This window comes from Arvicanthis niloticus, chromosome 18 (assembly GCF_011762505.2).
Source record: "Arvicanthis niloticus isolate mArvNil1 chromosome 18, mArvNil1.pat.X, whole genome shotgun sequence".
Classification (NCBI taxonomy): Eukaryota; Metazoa; Chordata; class Mammalia; order Rodentia; family Muridae; genus Arvicanthis; species Arvicanthis niloticus.
This window is the reverse complement of record NC_047675.1, coordinates 48,515,846-48,541,190: the sequence shown is the minus strand read 5'-3', so window position 1 is coordinate 48,541,190 and position 25,345 is coordinate 48,515,846. Positions and strand designations below refer to the sequence as shown.

At 52.3% G+C, this 25,345-nt stretch overlaps 1 long non-coding RNA gene across 6 annotated transcripts; it reads left to right on the top strand.

Annotated features, from left to right (window-relative positions):
* Positions 1–381: 381 nt before the first annotated feature.
* On the top strand, positions 382–23,579 carry LOC143435006 (uncharacterized). Of its 6 annotated transcripts, XR_013104960.1 has the most exons (5): positions 382–490; positions 669–947; positions 14,386–14,451; positions 16,584–16,663; positions 17,461–23,579. It is a non-coding gene; the product is annotated as an uncharacterized LOC143435006 (long non-coding RNA). The 6 variants fall into 6 exon arrangements; XR_013104962.1 differs by lacking the exon at positions 14,386–14,451; XR_013104958.1 differs by having other exon boundaries at positions 16,584–23,579.
* Positions 23,580–25,345: the final 1,766 nt, after the last annotated feature.

Below are 25,345 nucleotides of genomic sequence, written 5' to 3'. Positions count from 1 at the left end.
CCCAGACTTCATTAGCTCAGGACCTGAAGGTACACCCAAAATAGCCATCAATCTCTGTCCTGTAGCTACTAGATGCTTGTCCAGCAAGCAGGCCACATCGGAATCCCCAGCATGGGCTCCAGAATTGGTTTCAAAAATCAATATTCTTCCAGGAATGGGCACCAGGGGCTGGATGAAGTCACCGCAGCACAGGCCAGTTGGGGTGTCCAGGGGTATGAAACAATGATGAAGAAGATGACCAGCTAGGCAGGGTTCAGGACGACTGAGACCAGAGCATGCTCGGAAAGACCAAGCCAGTTAAAAGGTGTGCCCAATCAGGAGGCTCCAAAATGTGACATGGATTTGTGTTTCCTTTTGATTCCTTCCTGGTGGTGTACGTAAGAGGCAGCGCGTTGGGGCCAGGAAGGGATGGAACCATGGGGCTGGGTTTACACCAGCTATGCGAAGCCCCTCCGCTCTGCCCCCGCCTGTGAGGGGCTTTCTTGGCTGGGTCTGTTCCTGACAGAAGGGATGCATGTTGTCGGGGGTGGGGGGGGCTTGGCATGTGTGTGTGTGTGTGTGAGAGAGAGAGAGAGAGAAAGAGAGAGAGAGAGAGAGAGAGAGAGAGAGAGAGAGAGAGAGAGAGAGAGAGTTTAAAATACAGAGAAAAGAAACATGGCTTTCCTCAGCTGCAGAGGCGGGCCGGGTCCTGTCGGTGCCAACTCCCTCAGAGCGGGCACTGTGGGGACACAGGAGGCACAAGAAGGCTGCAGAGGTGAGGGATGGGTGTGCAGAAAGATGGACGCTTGCCATCTCGAGCGCCAGCGGCTGCATGAGGCCAGACCCCATGAACAAAACCCACGGCAGATCTCTGGCAGCCCATGTCGGGAGGCAGAAGACAGTTGGCAGCGCTGCCGCAGAGGACAGCCTGGGAGCGGGCAGATGTAGCCAAGGCCAGCACGGAACAGGTAAGGATGAAGTGTGACTCACTCAAGTATAGGCAGCTGGTATCTGTGTTGGGGGACTTGTGGGGGGCTGAGTTGGATGTGGGCGTGGGTGCCATGTCAAGAAAGCTTTCCGAGCGCCAGATCTGAGGGAGTCTGTCTGCCTAGTGTCCAGAACATCTCAGTGTAACCTCTGGGCCCCTTAATATCTCTTGGTGCCCGCTACTTGCCTACGTGTGCTTTGCTGGTATTCTAAAGATGTGGGGTGGGTTGGCCTGGGTGTGCCATCTGGAACTGTGACTACAGCAGCCGTGCCCCATGGTGGTCTCATGGCTGCATCATCTCCGCCGATGTCCGTCCTCTCCCAGGGATGGTCCTCTCTACTCTGGTTATGACAGGTCCCCTGATCATGAAGGGCTAGATCTGTTGCCTTTTTCAGACAGCTTAGGGTGGGCCGGGGCTATGCTGGAGAGTCCCGGAACATCCAGCACCACACTCTCAGTTTCCTCAGAGCCCCCATCCTTGCCCACAGCTAGGCTTGGCACCTCGGTGCCTGTGTGCGGATCAATGGGACTGAAGCCAAGTGCTGTCAAAGGGATCCCGGTGCCAGTGCCAAGGAGCCAGCTGCTGAGGGCACGGGTGGGGTGGGCTCTGGAGGGGAGGAGCATGTGGCTGAGCTTTCCCTAACAGCTCCAAGGACAAAGCCCACTCCCTTCCTAGTGGTCATAGGCTGGTCAAAGGGGGCTGAGCTGTAGGATGGGGACATTCCGTCTGGTATGGCACGGGCGGTCCCAGGTGGCCAGTGTGGGCTAGGCAAGGCTCTGGGTACTACCCTTGTGCCCAGGTACCCTTCCTTAAGCGAGGTCTCAGGCAAACATTGAAATCTGGTGTCTTCCTTTTCCCTCCTGGCCTTTCTTTCCCTTCCTCTCCTTCTCCAACAGAGGCCGGCATGGGCCTCTGGGGTTCATGCCTCAGGCTGGTGCGATAGCAAGAGGGTCAGTGTGGCCATATTGGCACTTGGGCCACTCTGTTCCAGTGTAATGCTCTAGGAAGTCACTTTAATCCCAGAAAAGTGTCTCTCAAGGAGGTCTGGGCACTCGGGTAAGCAAAAACATTAGCTTTGGTGCTGGCTCCATGGGGCCCAGCTTCTTCCACAGTCAGGTTGGACTAGGCTTTCCAACTGTAGAGAGTATATACTCGGGAGAGCCATGCAGAGCTGAGAAGCCTCCCCGGAAGCATTGGGGAGGGGCCTTGAGGGAAAGACATTGAGGAGTATGGTCCAGAAACTGAGAGGTGTGGGGACTGGAGCAGGCAGTTGGGAAGGAGGAAGAATTTCCAGGGGAGGCTCAGAACCCAGCAAAGGCAAAGCTGTAAATGTCCCATGGGCAATCCAGTTGGAAAGGACTACCAGGCATCCGTAATACTTAACCAATCAGAGACCTCTTCTTACAGCCTAGGGAGGCACGGCCACAGTGGGTTACAGCCTTTAGACAGACTCTGGCTTAAGCCTTGAGCGAGCTTCCTTTAAAATCCTGGGATGGGCTAGTAGCTTGTATCGCTCTGCACAGGGCTGAGAATGAATAGGCGTGGGCTCACAGGGCATTTGAAAAAGTTAAGGTGAGAAGGCACAGACCTGCCATGGTCAGGGTACACACAGGGCCAGAGGGTTCATTGTCAGCTGGGAGGAAGCAGGGTGACAAACCTGTGGTCTCACAGGAAGGACTCAAAGGGGCACCCAGTCAGGATTCCTGGCTCCAAACCACAGGCTCAACATTGTCGATGCTGTTGGAGCCTGGGAATTCTCAGAAGTAAACTTTGGGGCATTGGTGCTAACCCAGTCTGACCTAGCTCTGGGCTCAGTTGATGACAAGGACCTGTTTGGTTGACAGTGATCTGGCTGGACCCTCTGTCTCTGGGGACCAGGAGGATATAGTAGGATATGTGGGAGACAGAAGGAGCTAGAACTGGCTGAGTAGACTTTATTCGCTGAGTCTGGGTTCACTCAGCTATGCAAGTTGTCATTGGTCTCGTGTCCCCCTGGCAAGGGAACATGCTGGCCTGGTTTGGAATCCCTGGTCTGAGTACCCAGGAGTCTTCAGGTGGTTCTAGCTGTCCACTGTGGTCCCATAGCCCTTACCACAATCTTACTCCACAACACAAACATACTTTTGAGAAGAGAGAGTCTGGATATCCCCTGGGCATCTCACCTAGCTCCAGGCTGGCGTAGGTAGCATACCCATCTGTCTGTCATCTCTGCCTATGGAGAGTTTTGGCTTGTTGCCAGTATGGAAGTTCCTGGGGACTCTCCCACCCAGAGTTGCTGTGGCCTGGCCTGGAGGGTAGGTACAGGGGGTTGATTTCCCCATGCTAAGCAAGTCTGTTGTTGATGCTACTAGAGATGAAAACAGAGCGGGGCTGGGGGCCCCCTGGGTACAGAAATGCAGTGAGCCCACCTTCCCTTTTGTCTGGGGCTCTACAGTGCCTGAGGAATGGGAGGCAGGCAGAGAGAGAGGCTGGCATCACCTGCCTCCCAGCTCCTTCCTCCTATTCTGCCTCCCAAATTTCACAGTGCCTGCTTTCTGTGCTGGCCCAGCTCCCTGGAGACTCCACCAGATGTTCCTGGGCCCCGCACGTTTGCTCCCTAATGAATATTCATGAAGTTGATCTGCCTCTTGACACGGAAACCTCCTGCAGCTTCCCCACCACCCGGAGCCCCACAGCTCCCTTGTTCCCCCAATGTTGACTGCAAGCAGGCACCTATTAGGAGCACCCCGTGGGCTCTAAACTGAATCTGTCTTTTGTCCTGAGCAGGGCCAGGGTCTCTTGTGACTTCATCCTTCACCCTACCCTGGGGACCACTCTGACTCCACACCTCCTCCTCCCAGTGCCCAGGGTCAGCATCTAAGCGTATCACCATGGACTTGGTTCTGAAGGCCTAGAGAGGCCATTCTGCATAGGACAAGCTACTCAATGGGAGACAGACACCCCAAGAAGCATCCCACTCTACCCTGTGAGTCCAGGGAGGATGGGCTGTCCGTGTCTTCCATTGTCCCATACTAATAAGCACCTGTGGGCCACCAATATTCCTTCTGCTGGGAGTGGCTGACCAGCCTGATTCCTGACATCCATTGGTTCCTCTGGGATAAAAAGAAACTCCCCAGATACAGGCTCTGTAATGGAGGCTGACCTTGCCAATCTGGAGCAAAAGACCTGTTGTGCCTTCTATGTGTCACGCTGCCCCCACAGCCCTCAGAAGTCCTCAGGAGCACATAGCTACTGCATTCAGAGGAGAGTTGTCCTGCCTGGCCTGGAAATATGGTGGACAGAGAACAAAAAGGGCCACAACTAGCCATGCCTGCAGGAGGCCACAGACTGGGGCTAGTTACTTCCTAGGGCCCACACACCAACTATTGGCATAGGTGAGCAAGGAACCCATACCAGCCTTTTACTGGGGCGGATTCCCGTGGTCAGTCTGTGGTTCTTCTGTTAAAGGCCATGATCAAAGCAGATGGAGCTGTCCCTGTCCCTCTACCCGTGTGCTAAGCTGCTCTGTTGGGCCCTAGACCTGGCTCTCTCCTAAATTCAAAGCCTCAACTTGCAGGGTTTGACCACACAGAAGCTCTCTGCCTGGTAGAACTTGGGGTTGTCACTCTGGTGGTGAATGGGATACTTAGTTTACTCTATGCCCTTGGTGCTGTGTTTTATAAAAAAGAAAGGGAAGCATAAGGAAGCCAGGGATATGTTTGGTAAAGGTGCAGTATGGTGTGGGGGAAGGGGGTGCCTCTGTGGGCCCATGCTGAGGCATCCCTTCCCCCTGAGGGACCAGCCATAGGACAGGTATAGTATGGAGTAGAGTTTATTAAGGGTATGGGGAGGGGAGTTGAGGGGGCAGTAGAGACAGAGAAAGATGGAGGGAGAGAGAGAGAGAGAGAGAGAGAGAGAGAGAGAGAGAGAGAGAGAGAGGATATAGGAGTAGAGGCTGGCCATTAGCATGTGGGAGAAATGAGGAGAGAAGGGACAGAAAGGGAAAGAGAGTAAGAGAGTAAGAGAGAGAGGAGGGGGCAAGCAACCTCTTTTATAGTGAGTTGCCAGGTAACTGTGGGGCAGAGCCTAGAAGATATGTTAACACTAGGTACATCCAAAGAGCTCTGAGTCTGGCCTGCCTGGACTTCACACCCCACTCACATCTCCCCTTGGCCTGAGGTTCCACATTCCTGGCCTTGACCCTGGTAGCTGTGCTGAGATATTATGACACCCGAATGCCACCCACTGAATCCTACCTCCCTAACGGCCCAAGGCAGCTCACCAGTTACAGAGGCTATGGGGACTGTCTTTTTCACTGTTCTCGCCTGAGGGTAGCTGTTGTTCTGTCTGCAGGGAAAACCCTCAAGTGGGTCAGCATCTCCAGGAACCCATTACCAAACATCAAGCTTAGATTCCCACACAAATCAAGGCTCTGGCAGCCTTGCTCCTGGATTATTAAAGGATGAGGAAGGCAGTGTGCCCACGTGCCACTCAGCAAAGGGGGCTGGTGACTTGCGGAGTATCTAGACTGAGCCACGGAGGTGCTTCCATAGCCTCTGACTTCAATATCACTGGTTCTCTCTGGTTGTGTCCTTTGATAGGATTCTCTGATCATGGCTCTGAGTGGGAAGAGATGGGCAGGACTGGGAGAGAGGACACGGGGGAGAGTTACATGCTGTGATTATGGCATGTGATCAATAGCCATGGGTCAAGTTCTCCTATGTGTGCAATGATGACCCCAGTCACAAACTCAGGGGAGAGCCCTTGGCTCAGAGGCTGCCCAAATGTCACCCTTCAGAATGGCAATTGTTGGTGCTCAGAGATCATTCTGCCACCGCCACTGACTTCGTAGGGTTTAGACAACCCCGTTCTTTTACCTCTTTGTGGAATCACCCTCATGGAGGCTAGGAGATGCTCGAGATGCAGGAGTCGCTGGTCTGGCTACTTTCACAAAGGATAGGCCTAAGGGGCTGCCTGTGTCACAGTAAAGAGGACCCAAAGTCCTTGAGAGCGTGATTCTTGGCTTTTAGAGTGTGGCTCTTGATCTCGTGGTCCTTCCCTGGGTAAGCTGTAAGGCTGTCCAGGTGTCCTGTGGACTGGTACAGTGGCATGCTACTTTGAGACCCTCAGGACACTGCTGCACTTGGGGACCATACTATGGGGCAAAGACAGGCAAAGGTTCAAGAAGGGTAAGGTTGACTGAGATGGAGGGAGGTCTTAGGACAGTGGCCAGGGAAGGGGTCAGACACTGTCCCTGGAGAGGGTCTTCACTCCTGGGTCAGAGGAGAAGGAAAAGGCCTGAGTAGGCCTTCTACAAAGACTCCGTACCATCCAGTGGGGTTGTCAAGGCTCCCTGGTCAGCCAAAAGGCAAAACCAGATCTTTCACCAGAGGGTAACAAATGTCATTAGTCACCACTGTGGAACTGTGAGACTTTGGAGCTGCTGTTTGTGACTGGCAGCCACAATAGGATGAATGAAAACTTGGGGACCAAGAAGTCCTTTGCGTTGACCAGGCTCACAGGAGCTGGTCTCATGGGAGTAGTCCCACAGGTTCACTGAGACACCAGGGCCATCTGCTTTCAAACGGCCTTGTCTCTGGCAGTTGTCTGACTGTCTCTGACCACAGAGCTAGGAGCCACGCTGCTGGATGCTAGTTCAGAGTCTCCACAGCTAAGAATGCAAAGGACTCAGAGAGGTCACAATGCTTCCCTGAGGCCACAGAGCTGCCTGGAGCCAGATCCAGGATTGAAGAGTTTAGGGCCCTTTACCTGGGCACTGGCCTCCTTTTGGGGACCAGCCACCAGGAACCGGAGTGGCAACCCCACTTCCCTAAGATCTCCCCACAGGGACTCCCAGCCCTTGGAAGTTCACCAACAAGAATCCAGGACTAATGCCCTTCCCCCACACAAGCAATGGGCTTGAAAGAATGGGTTGGAGTCAGGAAGGGTCTGGGCCACATCTTCCCTCCCTTCCCTGGCCCCCGCTGCCTCTCCCCATGCTGCCAGCAAGGTAATAAGCTATGCGTGTCGTGTAGAAATGAAACATGTTCCGCAGAACAAATGGTGTTAATTTGCAGCAAGCTCCACAGCCCAGCATTATGGAGCGCCTGGAGGGCGGCTGCAGCAGCTGCGCCAGAATTAACAGCCTCGTGCAGCGAATTAGCAGGGCCATGCATCACCATCAGAGGGACAAAGCGCCCCGAACCCCAAGACTCCCACAGCTCTGTGCTCCAGGGAGGAAGCTGGCTCCTTGCGGTGAGAAGCCGGGTGTCTTTTCCCTTTTGGAGGTCCTAGCCCAGAGGAGTCAGTGGCTCCACCTAAGCTACATGTAGCTGGCCTTCCAGAACGGGGTTCACTGCGTGCATGGCCAGCTGTTGTCCAAATACATCTGGGGCCAGTCCTAGTGGGAGCCTGAGCTCTCCATGCCCACGGTAGCAGCCTCGAAAGACAACACCTCCTCCGGTTTTCTTGCCTATGGATTGTGCTCCAGGCCTCTCTCTCACACACACACACACACCCACACCCATCCCACTCCCCCCCACACACACACACACAAGGGGCCTAATTAATCTGCCTGTCTATTTACTTCTACTTATTGCTCGCCTATTGGGCTGCTCGGAGCTGCCGGTCTGTATTGATCGTTCTGAGATGCACCATCTCCCTGGCGATTCGTCTTCCTCTGCGGGCCCCGCCATCCATCCCGCTGGCTGACGAGTGTCTGCCCTGGGTGTTAGGAGAAAGCTGCAAATTGCACGTTACATCTTAATGGGCAATTCCAGTAACTTCATTGCATCTGATGAATATTTAACATCCCCCATCCATCCCCCTGTCGCTATCCAACAGCGGGGGGTGGGAGGGGGGTGGTCCGGGACTTCCACTTGCTGCCTTCTGCCTTGTACCTTCTGAATTTGGAAGTCTTGGCCAAAGTTCTCTCTGGACAGATGTGAAGGTGGCAGGTGGGGGAGGGGAGCATGCTCATTTGTGCTACACCAACTCAGGCACTGTCTAGTTTTTTGGTTTTTGTTTTTTTCCAGCCCTGGTCTGGCTTTGGCTATAGGACCCCGCCCCTCTTCTCTGTGAGTAAGAGGGTCATTCTGGAATGCATGTCTCCTCTTGGAGACCCAAGGTATGATTCTGTTTTTGAGACCCATGCTGAACACTGAAGGCTTCCTATAAACACTTCTAGAGTGACGGGCCAATGGGTAAATGAGCCGACAGGAACCTGGACACAGAATCACAGAACTTCAGGCAAATGTCTGGAAAGTATGTTATCTAATGCTTAAACAGGGAAGCTGAGGGGGTGGTTACTTGTTCAGTCACAGCTCTGGGTCTGAGGCTGGGATTTGTGGCTGTCCACTAGCCACCCTCGCCTCCTCAGAGCCTGGTCCCACCAGGGGAGTTGAGAGGAGGCCTGGATTCCTGTCCAACCAAGATCAGGGATAGCTTGCAGGTCCTGGGCGGTCTCCAAGGCCACAGCCTGCTGCCTCTTGGAAAAGGTACCTGTATCAGAAGACACTGCAGCCGAGTCTGGTTCACTGCCCCCAGCTGCTTCTGGCCCTCTGCGCACGTTCTGTCAGAGGTAAGGGCGTCTGTAATTGCAAAATCATTCTTGGTTATCTTGATAAGTAAGAACACACACTGTCCCAAGTCCCTCGGGCTGTGAATTTGACACACCACTGACTCTGCTGCAAGGCAGAAAGCAGCAGCCTCCACGTTTGGGATACATGTCGCTCTGTCTTTCATCCCTAAACTGGAAGGCATGGGGCTAAGTGATGGGAAGAAGCAAGATGTAGAGAGAACTTTTAACTTGGGAGGCCAGTGCTGGGGAGACCTGGGTCAAGCTCAGTCTCTGTCTTTAGCAATGCCAGTTTCTTTATCTGTAGACAGAAGACTTACACTTACTGTTATATGGCGTGCGTGCGTGCGTGTGTGCGTGAGGATTTAATGAAAGAGTGCAATTTGAACTTGTGGTACAAAGTTGGCGTTAGAAGGTAATGATGGTGATGATGGTGTTAACCATGGTAGGGACAGAGATGCCTGTGATAAGGACTGTAACTGGTACTGATGGTGGTGGTGGTGGTGGTGGTGGTGATGGCATACATAGTACGGTTGTGGTGATTGACAGTCACAGCGGCCATTACGATTGTTACGCTGCTTACAGTGTAAGTGAATTTGGATCACCAAACCCTTCCAGGGCCTCACACACTGCTTGGCCTACATTTCAGCAAGGGGCTTCCTCTTTTGTAGCTACACAACTTTCGATGTGTCCAGCAGATCAGGGGCAGTCTCATCGATCCTTCCTTCAGCTTTTCGACGGGCAGATCTTTAAGTACGTTGAGGTAAGGGCCCGGGACCATGGTTGCTGTTACGATTACAGGATGTAGAGATGGAGGGGAAGAGCCCACGCAGACTCTTGGAGCAGTGAACATCCAGGCTCCACGTGCATTGAACGGCTATTGTAAATCCTCGTGGGAAAAGCGGTCAGGACACATTGGGAAGAGACCATGGACTCAGGTAGTCAGTATTGCCAAGAGCAGCAGCCAGGGTACTGAGATAGACACGGAGTTGCCAAGACACGGTTCCATGAGCATAAAGCCAAGCCAAGAAGAGACAGTGATGGTGAACCTCCACATGGCAGAGATATAGGTTGGGAGGCTGTGGCTGGCAGTCAAGGAGGGTAGACTTCATGATTCCAGGTCTGGAACCATCTTCAGCTTCCAGAAGGGTCTTGAGCCCAGCTTCCCCAACGTCCCCCTATGCATCACTGGCACCAGACAACTTCTATCTTACGTTTCTTCCCGTTACTCAAACTCCCATTTTTCTGAGAAACTCCACTTCGGATGGATATTTGCCTACCGTGGCAACACAACGCATCTGGATGGTAGACGCCATGACTGAGATACATTGAAGTGTGTGTGTCCCGTATGCTCAGCCGTCATCTGCCCTGCACGGGGCTCCTCCGTGACCTTCAGTGCTCTACCAGAAAGGGCTTGAGAGACACCTCACCCTTCTCTCTACAGTTGGGCACTGCTGACAGTTCTTTACATGACATCCTTCCTGTGGTGCTGGCTGTGGGCACCAGCAATGTGGAAGGTCTGTGGGGGAGGCTCTTGTTTGTCAGGACAGGAATAAAGGTGCTTGGCTGGTGAATAATTGGAGAGTGGATGGCTATGCATGATCTCTGCTCTCCCCTCCCCAGTAGAGCTCAGTGCAGAGCAGTCCCTGGCCTCCTAATCCACCTCCAGACCAGGGGTGGCTGGCGGGCGGTTGGTCGGTCACTGCTTGGTTACATCTGTTGTGCACGCGAGAGCACTTCCAGATGTCCCAGAAGGACCCGCTCGAATGTCAATTCCATCTTCTCACAATCATTTTCCGCATCCTCTCAGCGCCGCGAGAACGCAGCCTGCTCGTTTGAATGCATAATTAGCCCAGGCATTCTACCTCGCTAATTTCAAGGCAGGGGACGCCAGTGGAGGGGGCTTAGGAATTTGCATATTAATTTAGCCGAGGGAGAGAAAAATTGTTTACCACTTTCTTCTCGCAGTTGCTCACAGAGGACTTAACTCTTTCTACTCTCCATCTGGAGCCTCCAGGAGGAAGCATGGGGGGGGGGGAGGCAGCTAACCCTCCCCAAAGACCCAACTACTTAAACCAGCCCACCTGGGCTCTATGGGACCACTCCAAAGTGCCCCTGCACACACTACTGGGTTCAGCTAGCTGCCCCTGGCTTTGTAAGGCCATGTGTCCAGCTACTTCAATATTACACTGTGTGTGTGGGGACCCACAGATGACCCCAAGAACCCCTCCTTAGCTCTTCCTCAGGCGCAACCATTAGAAGTCAGGCATCTGGGCCCTTTGGCCATTCCGTTGACTTTGTCTCTTTCCTCATTTGGTCCACAGTTGTTCACTGAGTCTCATGTCTAGGGCCAGTATAGTGCTGGGTGCATAAGGAGTGGCAGGCTATGGCTGCCCTGCCTTCTCCACAGGCCAGTCACTGGCTGCAGTGACCAATACTGAGAGGGGTGTTGTAACAGAAATAGCAGGGTGTTACTGCTCCCTGTATCCTCTGGAACAAGCATCCACTGGGGCGGGGGGGGGGGTCCTACCTGGAGGGTGTATCACTCTCCTTGGATCTGGCAGAGTGAGGATGCTTCTTTGCCAATGGAGTTGGTATGAGGAAAGGGTCAAAAGGCACACTGAGACATAGGGGGATGGGCCACTTGTCCCCACCATATTTAGGGGCTTGTGATGAGTCAAGCCGGGACTGAATGGTGGACTCTAGTGTGTGTCCTAAGCATAGGAGGACCTCCCTTGCTCTGTATGCTGCTGTTACAGTGATTGCTGGCAACTCTGGTCCTCACCGAGTCTGTTTCCACAGTGCAGAAATGACAGTGCTGTGCTTGATGACTTCAGAGAGGGCCAAGCTGTGACGGCTCTAAGTACTGGACAAGGGTTTTCACATGCTGCTTGTTTCTTTACAACAGGGAAGCTTTGCTGGAGGCAGGTTAAGGCCCATCAGGATGGCTCAGGCAGAGGGCTGCTAGGGTCCTGAGCACCCATGGGGGACAGAAGGCATAGGTCTGAGAACATAAATCAAAGCGCTTGGAATCCAGGGTTCTAGGAAGCCATAGTTGAAGTCTTTTAGCCATGGAATAGATGAATGGCGAGATGTCCCCTTACTAAGGCTCTCTCTATACAACACGAGCCCCATGCAAATTCCACAGAGCCACATGAGCCCAATGCAAGTGCCACAGAGTCCATGTGGACCCCATGCAAGTGCCACAGAGCCACATGGACTCCATGTAAGTTCCCACAGAGCCCACGTGGACCCCATAAAACTTCCCACAGAGCAAGTTCCACAGAGCTACGTGGACCCCAGGCAAGTCCCACAGAGTCACATGGATTCCATGCAAGTTCCCACAGAACCACACAGACTCCATGCAAGTTCTTGCAGAGCCACATGGACTCCATGCAAGTTCCACAGAGCTCACGTGGACCCCATGTAAGTCCCACAGAGCAAGTTCTATAGATCTACATGGACTCCATGCAAGTTCCCACAGAGCCCGCATGCACCTCATGAAAGTTTCACAGAGCCCACATGGACCCCAGGCAAGTTCCCACAGAGCCCGCATGGTCTTGGCATTGAAGGCCACTACAAGCAAGAAGTCAAGTCTTTATTTATTGCAATATCAGTGGCCCAGAGACCCAAAGGCGAGCCTCTCACCATCGGTGGCCTTCATGGGATGCTTCTGAGTGCCCTCAATCCACTTATGTGCAATGTGGCCCACGGTGAACACCAGAGGACCCTGCCCTGAGCCTCACACTTGGCACATGTCCAGTGAGACCAATACCCAGAAGAACGGATACACACATTCAGCAGATGGGTCTGATGGCTGCAAGCACCCTATTATTTGGCTGCAGAGCCAGGGTCTTGGTGACCAGAATGGAGGCTGACCCACTCAAGGGACATGACTGAGGTCAAGGAAGTGGGATGATTGGAACATCCTGGACCAGGACTGTTCCAGCTTTCCCAGAAGCCTACTTGGGGTGGGACCAAATAACTAAAGGTAAAATGAGACACAGAACAGGAAAACGGCTGGCCACGATGGAGGGGCTGTGAGCGAGGGACTTCAGGCACCGAACATGCTAACAGGACCATGCAGGAGGAAGGAGCAGTGTTGAAGATACTCCTGGTCCCCATACAAGGAATCAGAGCCCCCGACTCAGCTGGACTCAGGGATTGAAAGGGCTGGAGGCAGGGCTGAACCTTTTGTGGTTCAGGCTAGCTCAGCTAAGATGTGTGCCTGTGATATCAGAAGAAAAGTCACACAGGGTTCAGTAGCTCACCCAAAGCCACATAGCTACCAACAGAACACTCTCCCAGTGTGTTTGGGGCGGGGAGTCTTACAGGGTGAAGATCTGACAGTGCTGGAATACCATAGAGACATACCTTAGAGCCCAGAGACCACAGGGGTAAACTCCTACTACCCGAGGAGGGAGGTGGTCCAGAAAATAAGTGGGGGGGGGGGCTAGTTTCATCTGGGGGGTCACAGTTGCTATTCTGTCAGGTAAAGAGGAGGGATGGACTATGCCCCCAATCCTGTATCCACCTTGCCTGAGGCCAGGACCACATTTCTTCTCCCATAACTCCCTGGGGCCTCCCGCATAGGAAGAGGCAAGGCCCATGAACTAAAGTCTGAGGCCTTCTTTGGGAATGAAAGATCAGAGGCCCAAGGATCCCAGGTGTGCAGCCAATGCAGGTTCCTGGGCCAAGGCCGGCCCAGCGTCCAGACTCCCTTCGTGGGTCTCTCTACCAAAGTTCTCAACCACCTAGGGTCTCAGAGCTCCCAGGGTGCTCAAGGAGTGTTCCCTCTACACCTCACCCCTAGCCAAGCCCAGCTGAGAGCAAGTTGGTTCCAGCTGTCCTCTCCACCGTCCTTCCCTCTGTGGTCTCCCTCTCTCCCCAATTCCCTCTCCCCGGCTCTCCTTTTTTGACTCCAAACCTCAATTCCCTAGGGTTTCTAGGGTCCTTCTTTCTCCCACTGAAGCCAATGCTTATCAGAGACTCCTGAGAGGGACGGCTAACGGATGGGAAGCTGACCTTTGGGCAGGAGACGGGGCTGTGTCTAGGAGAGGATCTTGTGCATTTGAACTCTGAGGGCCAGGGCCAGACGGCTGTAGCCAGGCTGCCCTAATTGTATAGGGAGGCAAGCACTGCCCTGTGGCAGGGCAGGAGCCTCGGGGAAGCTGGAGCGGCTTGCTCAGGCCCCCTGCTGCTTCTGCTCATCCAAGTGATGCAGGCTGGCTTCCTTTGTGTGGCTGCGTGGGCGTTGTGGGCTGGGTCTGGAGGTAATTTGTCTGCCTCCTGCAGCTGCCTGTCATCTCACATCTGTGAGGCAGCTTCATTTCACTGTCATTAAAAATCCCAGGTCTGACAGGTAGCAAAAATCCAACGTGAAAACAACAACTCAGGGACCAGCCTTGGCTCCCGTGGGAATCGTGCTCCAGTCTACTCATTCAGGGAGGCCAGGTGGGAGTGGGCCTTCTGCTCTGTCCTGGAGTGGGCTGGCTGAATTGAACAGGTGTTCCCTGCTACCCAATACAGAAGAACCAAGGAGTAAAGGGGTTGAGGGGTGGGGAGCTGTGGGAAGACAGAGACCCATCCCAGACACCTGCTGCCTGGGCTGCGACACACAGAAATCTCGAGGGGCCAAGTATTGCCCATCCCTAGATGAGGTAAGGAGACCCCAGAGACTTAGGCACTAGCCTGTGGTCAGGCTGGTTAATCTCAGGGAGTCTTTGTTTACCTACTTGACACCTCTTTTTTTTTTTTTCTGGGTAAGGGCAAGAACCCCTTTGGGAAGGTATGACAGGGTCAAGAGAAGTCTCAGCCTCTCTCTCTCTCTCTCTCTCTCTCTCTCTCTCTCTCTCTCGGAAGTCGGAAGTCGGAAGTGTAGCATCTGCTGACTTCCCTGGATCTCCAGGGTTGCAGTGCTAACACACAGTGAGTGGACGGGATGCATGTAGCCTTGGCATGTGGAATGTACTGGCCTTAAACCCACAGAGGAGACCAGCTCTGCTGTGGGACCGCTGTTGGAAAGCACACAGATCCTGGGAGAATGGTAGTTGCTGCAGCCCTCCTCTTACAGGAGGTAGATACCAGGCCCCATCATAGATCTGGCACCTTGCCTATCCACTAAGAATCAGGCTCAGAGGTAGCCTGCACAGTGGCACTGGACCTGTCCCAAGCCACTGTAGGCCTGTATGCACCTATCCCCACCAGAACCCACAGTCTCACCGAGACTTCATCAATTAAGTACATAAGCAGTGTTACCATCTACAGATTTCAGTAGACTCTAAGCTTTGAGGATTCCTCCTGCTGGTGGGTGAGGAGGCCCTTTCCAAGTCCTGGAACGCTTCCTGGAGCAGAGGAGTCCAGCACACGGAGGGTTAAACGCTGATGATGGCTTTGTCTCTGCACCAGAGTACATAATGTGCCGCGCATTTGCATACTGCAGTGTGCGCTCAATTAAAATGAACTTTTAATTTCTTCTAAGTAAATTACTTCTTGCCGGTACGTGATGTGCACAAATGTCAGAATAATGGGAGAGCTTTAATGAGCTGGGGAGTGGATCTTGTGGGGGCTGCCTGAAACAACCCCTGAAACACACGCGTCTACATGCCACACCAACACGGGGCACGCACTGTCCCTCGGGCAGTCCACATGCTGACCTGTGACTGCTGGTTGTATCCATTCCACAGTCACCGTACACACCCTAGCTGGGCTGTGGGTGCTCACACTTACATCGCCTCTCACTCAGCAGCGATCGTCTCCTTGTGTGCCTCAGACACTTGCACCGTTACATACAGAGGGTTTCCCTGAGGGATGTGTGGATTCACCCAGCCTCAGTTTCCCCTTCTGCTCCTTATTTTGACTTGACTGTAAAATGAGAATGTAAGTTTAAAGGGCTCGAAACAATGGTCACTGAAATCAACAGGAAGGCAGTGGCAAACATGGCTCCCTCCGCCCCCATGGGTCCAGCAGCCTGAGCTCAGACCTGTAGCACTCCAAGAGGGAGGGCGGGTAATACACTGCATCTGGTCAGAGGAGGAATGGGAAATCAGACGAAGACACGCAGGAAGTGCGGGGAGGAAGGCTGTCACCCCAAGGCCTCACCTCACCCATTGATTTCAAGTATCGGACACTGTAAGGAACACCAGTCTCAGCACAGTAGTAGGCACGGACGGGGTGAGGGGGGAAGCCCAGCAGCCCCCAGCACCTGGCACAACTCATTAGCCACCCACCCCTACTTGTGTTTCAGTACCTTGGAGAGGTCCAGAAACAGGCTGTGGACCTCCACCTCAGTCCTGTTAACCATGCCCTGCTCTTATCCACAGAGGCAGCCACAGAGGCAGCAGACCAGACACCACTGAGGTACCACAAGCCTAGGATCAGCCCTGGCTTGAGCACCACAGGTCTCATGACCCTGACAGAATCACTTAGAACCTCTTAGCACCTTGTATATGCCTGAGCCTGAGGGTGACCCAGGCCACATTTAAATCCTTTGCTCTAGGGGCCTGCAGGATGGCTCAGAGGGTTAAAAGATGTTTGCCACCAAGTGTGGCGATCTGAGTTTGATCCCTGGGACCCACATGGTGGACAACAACTGATTCATACAAAGTTATCCTCCCACTTCTGCATATACACAGGGTGGAATGTGCATGCCCACATGCACACACACACACACGTGTGCACACACATGCACACATTCACACATTCCATGCACACACATACATGCACACGTGCACACACATATATACACGCACGCACACTTAGAATAAACGCAAACACACAACCTCCACCTCCCCCCACCATTCCAAGTTGTGTTGAAGCTATTCCTAAATGTCTCTGGGACCCTAGACCATGTGTGGAGCACAAACAGGTCTCCCTGGGTCTGAGCCACTGCCTAGTACATGGCTTCACCACTGGCACAGCAGAGGTGACAGTGCCTGCCACTGCTCTCCCTAGCCGTTCGACTGCTACAACTCAGACTTCTGACAGCCCCGACTTGGCCTCTCCTATCTCCCCAACCCCCTTGGGGACAGACTTGTCAACAGATCTTTCTGTGCCAGCAGCAACTGTACCAGGCGGAGGACTACTGACCGCAGCCTCTGTGGAAGAAGGTGGCGCCAGCCGCACAAACCTTGCTGATAAGGTATCACTGCACAATGTAGCTGCGTGCATCCTGCTCTGCAGGGGGAGGTCAGGGAGGGTTTCCTGGAAGACAGAGGCAGCACGTTGATTGTGGAGGCTGCATCAAGATGAGTGGCCCTGAGGGAACACGGGGTGAGGAGCCTGCCTGCCTGCCTGCCTGGGCAGGAGTAGCATGTCTATCTTGAGCTTTGCATCTGGGGAACTGCAAGGTGCAGTTAGCATGGAGTAAGGGGTCGGGGCGGATCAGTGAGAGGCACAGGACCATATGGCTGAAGAGACAAAGGTGGTGATGGCCCTCATAAGGTATGGCTGCTAAAAGACACAGAAGAGGAGCGGATGGGAAACTATTTTCATACTGGACAGACAGAGTGAGGGAAGGGCTTTAGGGGAAGACTCACGATGGAGCAAGAAGTGGGGGGACGGTAGCCTGGGTGATAGGTAGGAGTTTGGGGGCAGGGACCGTGCCAGAGCCCAGCATTGTGCACACACTGAGGTCTGAAAGCTGAATCTCAGAGTGCATAGTGCAATGTCAGAGAGCTGACATTGTTCCAGACAAGGAAGGTGACCTTGGTGGAGTCCAGTGTAGGGCAGAAACTTTCAGAGGTGCTGCCTATGACCAGCCCAGGTTGACAGATGGGGAGCCTAGCCACGATCCTCCCTGGGAAGGTATAATAATTAAACACTGGCAGGTCACATGGTCACTGAAACAGAAGAAGGAGCCAGTCCCAGCCCAGCAGGGTTGCCTGTGTGTGGTCTCCATGAAACAGTGACTGGTGCCTCTGCATGTCTGCCTCCTAGGGACTCTGCAGGCTCAGTGGAGGCCCCTGGGATGATGGATCATGGGAAGAGAAAGCAGTGCTCTAAGCACACACCTCAGCTGGGTACCCACCTTCTGGGAACTCTGACCAGCCAAGCTACACATTCGGGTCCTGCCTCCAGTCCCCTCACCCTACTTCGTCACTAGGTCCTGCCTGTTCCCCAGCCACAGTCCCCAGAATGTTTTTCTCTCCTTTCTGATCATATATAGCTGAGGACTGAGTCAAGGACAGGCCCAGCACACAGTGGGGGACAGGCCCAGCACACAGTGGGGAATAGGTTGGTAAGGCCCCAGCTGCAGCTTTATATACATTCAAGGTATAGATAACTGTCAGACTCCAGCTCTCGGGATGCTCAAGGACCGACCCAGCTTCACTAGCTATCTCCACTGAGTCTCTTCTCATTCGGTGGGAGAGGGAGCATCTTCCACAATCCCAGTGGCTGAATCTGACAGGATGATCCGTTCTCAGGTCCCTTCCTTCTTAGTTTTCATACCCATTTTTCCCCTGAAGAGGCTTGACAACTGCCACTACCCTAGAATTTGGATCTGCATAATCAGGTATGTACACGTACACACACACACACACACATACGTGCACGTGCGCTCATATATGCATGTAGGCATGTCAGGTATGTGGGCACGCCTGTCACATGAGGTGACTACAGCCCAGCTCTCTCCCCACACATTGGTGAAATTTACATTGAACCACAAATTAATTTCATAATTTTTTTCTCTCTAATTATGCCAACATCTGTTGCAAGGCAAGCTGTGTGCGCATTTTAATGTGTCCCCCCCAGCCCCCCGCCGCCGCTCGCCTGCTCACAGCGTTGCTGTCTGTCTCTGACTGAACTTTTCAATAATTATCACCAAGAGAAGATCTAGACTTTCATTTCTCTTGCTGCTCCAGAGGGGGAGAGAGATGATGGGGGAGGGAAAGAGAATGAGGGACAGATGGAAAGGGAGACCAGGAATCGAAAGGGAGCCATGGCCCACGGGTGGCACTGGAGGGACTCCTTTGTGCCTCAGGAAGACAGCATGACTGTGAGGAGAAGATGAGACAAGAGTGAGGGAGAGAAGGCAGCTGGACGCCACATGAGTCACGGCCAGAGACACGGCTGCTCTCTCAGGCCTGAGCGTGGAGGTATGCAGTCACAACACAGCTTTTGAAACTCCCGTGAGCAGTGCACGCTCATGGCATAGGTGAGGAATCCTGGCTTTGCACCGTGTGTCTTGGGAAACCTGGTGTATCATCTTGTAGGGTCCTGACTGGGTTCCTGAGATAGCCTCTGGTCCTGACAGGAGGCTAGACCTGGCACTTGAATATGGTACCCACATCTAAAAGAGTGGTGCTGAGGAGGTGTGTTACCATTGCTCTCTTCCTCGCCTTCCCACCAGCACCCACCTGCTGGCCCAAAGAAGAGAGAGACTCCAGAATCATCAGAGACAAGGGAATCTCCAGAAAGAGTGCTCTATCCTACCCTTGGACTGAGTGTAAGCATTCACATGCCTGAGTGTGTGAGGGTGTGTGTGGGCATGTCGTATGTGCAAGCTTGAGGACTGTGCACATGTGTGCATATACACGATCTGTGCTCAGGCACACACGTGTAAGCGTGAGTCATCTGCGAGTCTGTGCACGTGGATGTGCCTGTGTGAACCTGCACATACTAACTTCTTCTCAGCCCCGCCCAGCAAATGGACCCCAAGAAGATTGTATACATCAGGGCACTTGCTTGCAGTCGAGCCTGAAATCTGGCTCCATAGCTTGTGTGTATCTTGTGAAGCTGGGCAGACACTGGCCTTCCCCTGTGAACTTTGGTCTCCTCAGGTGTTTGACAAGAGCCAAGCATCCGACAGCCACAGAGAAGTCACTTGCACATAGTAACTGTTCTCTGTCACAAGTGAAAAAGTGTGCTCTCGGCTCTGCTCCTTTCTTGGAGATGGAGACTCGTACTCCAGAAGTTGGTTTGTGTACCCTGAGCCTCTCACTTCCTCTCTTCTCATCCCTGGAGCAGCCCCCATGTGTCCCCCTTGCTGCTCAGATCCTCTTCTCTGCAGCCCATCCACCCGACAGTGGCCACAGTGGAACTTATGAGCATATCAGACTTAAAGCCTCCCTTCACTCCTCACTGACATCCAGACCACACCTACTGTCCTGTGACATCGCTCTGAGCCTGATCCCTCATCCCTACGGTTTGTGAAGTGTTCTCTCTCTCTCTCTCTCTCTCTCTCTCTCTCTCTCTCTCTCTCACACACACACACACTTTTATTCTAGGCTCATAGCTTTTCTAGGGCAGAGTGTTTTTTCCTATCCCTAGAGCCTGAACCACTGTTGATGTTTAAGGATGTTCTGTTAAATACTGAACAAACTCCAAAGTAGAAACACACAAGTCATTTTTGTGTCTATGCACATGGATGTGCCTGGGTGAACTTGCACATTCTAAGGCTCAGCCCTGCCTGGAAAATGGACCCACTTCTGGGACTGTGGCATCCAAAAGACCCTCCTATTCATATTCTAGATGCCAACTGTGCCCAGCAGAACGTTAGCGGGGGTTGGGAAAGATGGCCATCACCCAAACCCATGTCTCTAAACACTGTGCTGACATCACCAAGGTGCCCGTGGAGATCCATGAGAGCCTGGGCACTTTCCCCAAATGAGATGCTAGCTTCAGGCACCTGCAGATCATTAACAGGCTCCCTTGGGTAAGAGACCCCCAAATGTACCCAACAGCATAGCATTGGAATGGTCCTGGGGCAGGGCATGGAAAAGGCTCCAGCAAGTCCAGGGTACTGAAGGAATCCCATCACAGACGGAAGTACAGAAAGTTATGGAAGGAAATGGGTGGTGAGGCTGGCTCTGGCCACCGTTAGAATAACAGAAGTCCATGCCTGCCACAGACAACTGCTTAGCTGCACTTCTGCATACAGTGGTTTAGATGTGGAATGCCTCCAACATGTGCAGTGCTTGGTTCCCAGCTACGGATCCAGTCCTCGAGAAGTCCAGGACCCTGAGGGTTCTGACTTAGAACACATATCCTCCGAGCAATCTATGCTATAATGGCACTACTGGGAGGGAGGGGTCTTGTGGGAGGTGGTGCTCACTGGGTGGTAGCTCACTTAGGGGATACCTTGCCCTAGGCTCTTCCTGTACACTCCCCTTTCTCTCTCTTCTTTTCCTCCCCTATCCACCCCTTTTCTTCTCTTCCCTTCCTTGCCCTCTCTCCTCCATCCCCTCTCCTCTGCTTCCCCTAGCCCTTGTGAAACTTTAGCCAGCCTGACTCTGCACTCCTGCGTGTGCTGGTCTGCCACGGAAACAAAATTGTGACCAACCCAATGGAAGAAGTGTGTTTTCAGGTGCTGCACAGACAGCTGCAAAACACCCTCAGCTTTCTGCCTGGAGAAGGTTCTCAGGCCCCTGCTGAGTGCTGTGAAGGCCAGGGCAGCACAGTGGTCTTAGTAGATTCAGGGAGCAGAGGTTGCCGTTCAAGGGTACTGAGGTGTATGCAATTAGCAGAGTATCGAGAGAAGGAAGCTATACAAACGAGAAGCCAGAGCAGTACACAGGAGTGCCCTGGAACCACATGTGACATGGGTAGAGATGCACAGGCCCTGTGAGAACTGTCACCAGAAGGTGATGTGGTACTCCTGACAGTGTTCAGCTTGGACAGACGGAGAGCAAATGCTGGCTGATGACTCTGGAAAGGCAAGTCTTGAGAACATGAGGCGTGCCATGTAACCTCTCTTTGTACACAGCTTTGCCAGGTAAGGCTTCATGGCTGAAACAATCATCACCCTATTCATAGTAAAGATCTCAAAGGACAGACCCAGAGGTGACCCAGGCGTTAGAATTAGAAGGGAATTTTTGAAAGAAGGGCGGGTGAGCAGCAGTCTGGACCATGGGAAAGAAAGGTGAGGGAACGTGAAGATGGATCCGTTTAAAGAATTCAAATTTAAACACAAATGTAAAGACTCAGTGTGGCTGGAGAAGAGTTTCAGCCTTTGTCTAGCAGTTGTGAAGCCCTGGATTTTGTCCCCAGCACTGTAGAAACCAGGCATGATGGTGGCTCACACCTGTACAAGAACTCAGGCTGTGGCTTCAGGAGGCTCAGCAGTCCAAGGTCATCCTCAACTACAGATTGAGTTTGAGGCCATCCAGGGATATGGGAGACCCTATCTTCAAAACAGAACAACAAAAATCCTACCGCCTGTGGTAGAACATGAAGCTGAGTCACCTGTATGTGACTGGCACATGGAAGGAGAAGACAGATTCAGAGCAGATGAAAAAAATTTACAAATCAATGAAGTTCACGTGGCATTAAAATCTAAAAAGCAGGCATATCACAGGCAAACTACTGAAACCAAAGCTAAAGAGACCACCCCAGAAGCAGGTAGGGACAGACAGATACATCACAGACACGCAGACACACAGGGGCACCTGATAAGGAATACTAGTAATGTCTCATCAGAAGCAATGCAAGACAGAAGGCAGCAGGAGAGAATCCTTAAAATGTTAAAACAAATGTGTAAAAAAAAGAAAGAAAGAAAGAAAGAAAGAAAGAAAGAAAGAAAGTTGAAACACCCTTCAAGAATTAAGCTGAAACAAAGCATTTTTTTTGTAAACAAAGTCTGAGACAGTCATCACAACAGACACACGTGTGTGGGAGAACAGTGGAGAAGTCCTTCAAGAAAGAAGATGGTCTGTAGAGCCTCAGGCCTACTGAGAGAGGAAGCCATGGGAAGTTGGAAAAGCCCTCTTTTCAATTCCAGCCTTCTATAGACTGTCTGGTGGGACGCATGGCATCTGCAGAAGAGACATGCGTGCTTTCAACACGAGACGGGAGGGTAGAGGCACTACAATAACATCTCCTTTCAGAGCATGAGATCATATCTATAGTTGTGGTGTGAGTCCAGAATAAAGATATCGTTATCCTTAGAGCAGCTGCCAAAAATGAAAGAAGCTAAGAGGCGTATCTCCTGAATAAAACCAAACGTTACAGAGTAATCAAATAATTCAAGTAGGCAAGAAGGAAAATATGAAACAAAACCCAAGTTTGTATATAAAACAAATAGCATGATAGTTTAAGCTAATGCATGCTAATAATTAAATTAAATATAAATGGGTTAATATCTGGGTTAAAAGGCAGAGGATGAAAGACCAGAATGTGAGGTTCAACCTTCCTCCCATTTAGAAGCCCTGGGTTGGTTGAATCCCCAGTACCATGAGAAAGGAGAGGAAGCAAAAGGAGGGCCAGTTGTGTCTCAGTGGGAAATGGTGTTTCCACTAAACCTGACAACCTGAGTTTGGTTCCCCAAATTCACATGGTGGAAGGAGAGAACTGACCCCTGAAAGCTCTCCTCTGACCTCCATGCACATGCTATGACATTTGAGCATACATGCACATGAACACACACACACACACACACACACACCACTTCAAAAATTGAAAGGAAATCAGGAATGGTTATGCTAGGAGTAGACAGAGTAGCTTACCAACGAGAAGTCCTATTAGTTAGAGAGGAACACACCAGTTATGAGCTCAGAGGAAGAGCCACCGGGCCTGCTCTTAAGAAGTTCAAAACACATGACACAAATCTAAAGGGAAACAGACAAACTCATAGTCACCGTTTGAGGTCCCAATATCCCTGTCAAATATGTAACCAGAATATCAGGAGGAAGTGGAGAATAGGAGAAGATGGAGAGTCAACCACCATGACCTTGTTGATAGTGATAGGGTCCTTCATCCAGTGGCAACAGCATACATAAGGTTTCCCCCAAAGGCAAACAGAAGAAAAGTGTGGTGATGTTTTAACAATTTTATTTCAATACATTTGACACTGGAAGAGGTCAGAGACACCGTCAGAGATCGAGATCTCTTTTGAGCTTCCCGCCAAAGCTCCCATGTCTCCTACCAAAACACAAAACAAACAAAACTGTAAAAATCTGAACATACGGCTAACAAGTCCCTCTTCTTTCCCGTGTTGCTTTAGGTGCCAGGAACCTGGAACAGAACCCTGGACTCAGCAGAGTACAGTAATCTATGGCATAGACAATCTGCTGTTTCTACAACTGATATTTTGTTTTGTGACATTTCTCAAGCTTGCATTGGACGCAGATATGTACACATTATAAATAAAGTTTCCAGTAGAACCAGTCTTTGTGTACAGGGGACCTTGACATCTGCTGGCCTGTCTGAGTTTTGCATTCTGAAGACCATTCGCCTAAAGGGCCCCCAGCTGTGGCTTCTTCTCTGGCCACCTCTGGAGTCTGTGCCTGAGGAAGCCTTACCTTTACTCAACCTGGCTCAGGTAACCCCATCCTTTATGGCCGCAGCTATAACTATGATAGCTATAACTATCAGCCTTCCTAAGCTCCAGCCCTGAAGCATGGAGGGTCAAGACCCTCCTGGAGCCACTGCTGCCAAGCACAGACTTAAGAGCGATGGCGTCCACTGGACACTGGGCAGGCTCTGCTCTGTCCCATTGCTTGGGGGTCCAGGAGCCAGCACCACCTTAGCTTTCAGCCCCTACAGGATGCTGAAACATTGGGGGGGGGGTGTTCTATCAGCTTCTTCCGAGACTAATCCATTGCTCCCCCTACCACATGTGTGTGTGGGATCTTAGACTCTGCTCACGTGTCATCTGCCTGAACCCTGCGGACCATAAACGTGCCCAATAGCTGGGTGGCTACATGGCCACACACGTGACAACCCTCAGCAGGCACATGTGGCAAGCTAAGTTGTGGTCTTCTGCGGCCTGGGTCCACTCACCTTGGAGGGGTACACTGGCTGCCTGCCCTGTACAGAGAAGGAGACAGACACTCGTAGGCTAATACCCGCCATCCCTAGGTTGATGATGCCTTTCCTGGACTCAGTAGTGACAGCATGCATCTCAGGGCTGTCACAGAGGGAAAGGCAGAGGCTAGGCTTGCAGCCCCATCCCCAGCTCTGGAAGAAGCAGGAGGCCCGACCACCCCCTCCTCTGATGTTTGCTGTTTTGTTGTTGTTGTTAATCCTTCACCAGGTGGAACCAGCACTGTGGGGCTTAATTAAGCTCAGCCAGCTGTTGCAGAACACAGGAATGCAAAGCGTGGCAGAGTCAGCCTGGAGCCATGGGGAGGGGAGGGCTGGGGCCACAGCATCCCTGGGCTGGAGGGAATGTGGTCTGAGTCTGAGGGGCAGAAAGCTGGGGCTCCCAGGGGGACTCTGGGCAGGTCTAAGGGTGCTTTCCACTCCCTCCTCCATGCTCTCCCTGAGAACTGAGACCCACCCACCTCCATAAAGAACAAAGGGAAACTTCAGGGAGCCCAGGGGAAATCTTAAGGATGCTGCTGCTCAACTCTGGGGCTGGAGTTCTGGAATGAGTATAGGAGATAGAGGTAGAGAGAGATGGAGGAAAAAAGAGGGGAGGGAGAGAGGGGAGGGAGAGAAAGAAAGGAGAAAAGGGAATGGGTGTGGTAGAGGGAGGAGTGTGTGTCGTTTTGAGGGTGCATATAGGAGAGTATATATACATGTGTGTTGGAGGGGAAGTATGTATGTGGACAGGATGTGTGTATATGCATGCATGCAGTGATATAGAACATGGGAACATGTGTTCACAGGGCTGTGTGCGTGGGAACATGCATACACAGGGATGTGTGTGTGGGAACACGTATACACAGGGATGTGTGTGTGGGAACACGTATACACAGGGATGTGTGCGTGGGAACACGTATACACAGGGATGTGTGCGTGGGAACACGCATACACAGGATGTGTGCGTGGGAACACGCATACACAGGGATGTGTGCGTGGGAACACGCATACACAGGGATGTGTGCGTGGGAACACGCATACACAGGGATGTGTGCGTGGGAACACGCATACACAGGGA